Source organism: Apaloderma vittatum, unplaced genomic scaffold (genome assembly GCF_000703405.1).
Source record: "Apaloderma vittatum isolate BGI_N311 unplaced genomic scaffold, ASM70340v1 scaffold9319, whole genome shotgun sequence".
NCBI classification, from domain to species: Eukaryota; Metazoa; Chordata; class Aves; order Trogoniformes; family Trogonidae; genus Apaloderma; species Apaloderma vittatum.
In genome coordinates this window covers 1-804 of record NW_009735767.1, presented here as the reverse complement: position 1 = coordinate 804, position 804 = coordinate 1, and positions in this window count along the sequence as shown.

Here is an 804-nt window from a genome sequence, read left to right as displayed (position 1 = left end):
GTAAGTACCCTAAGAAATACAATAACTAAAAAAGGAAAACTGTGGAAAAGATTTTCACACAGTACATGATCCTTGAGTTGAGATCCGGGAATGAAACTGAAAAAGATAAGGAAATGGACAGGGTGGCAGAAGGGAAAGCTAACATTTCCTCCATGTTCAAAATGTACTTTTTTTTTTTAAAAAAAAAGCATGAAACTGCAATAGCAACTTCATTTGGATTTTAATTCATATTAACAACGTCAGCAGAAGCTTGAGCAATGGCTGGAGAACTTTACCGAAAGCCAAATGTTAAATAAATTACTCAGCATTATCCTTTCCGTGGAATTTGTCTTTGTTCCAAATACTGGCTGAGCCATCTTTAGTGAGAACGAACAGAAAACAGAGCATCTGCCTGGCTGTTAAGAAACTTTCAATTGTTCTCGACATTAAATCTAATGCAGTAAGACAGACACTTCTGCAACAGATAGAGTGACTAAAATAATTTCAGACTTCCACTGGCATTTTTTGAAGTCTAGTCTTCTACCTGTTTCTCTCTTTCTAGTTTATGAATTACTAAAATTTCACTGTGTAAGACTTCCATACTTACAACTAATAGCTGATGTCATCGTATTCTACAAATATTTAGCTGCCTCTGAAATTAACAGTAATTGAAGAAGATGGGACATTTATGAAAAAAAATACTAATTGTATATATCGAGCTAGCTCCTTAGCTAGTATAAATCATCTTGGCCTAAGTTCTGAAATATCATTGCTGAAAACTAAATATATGTGTGCAAAGGTATACATATAAATATATAAATATAA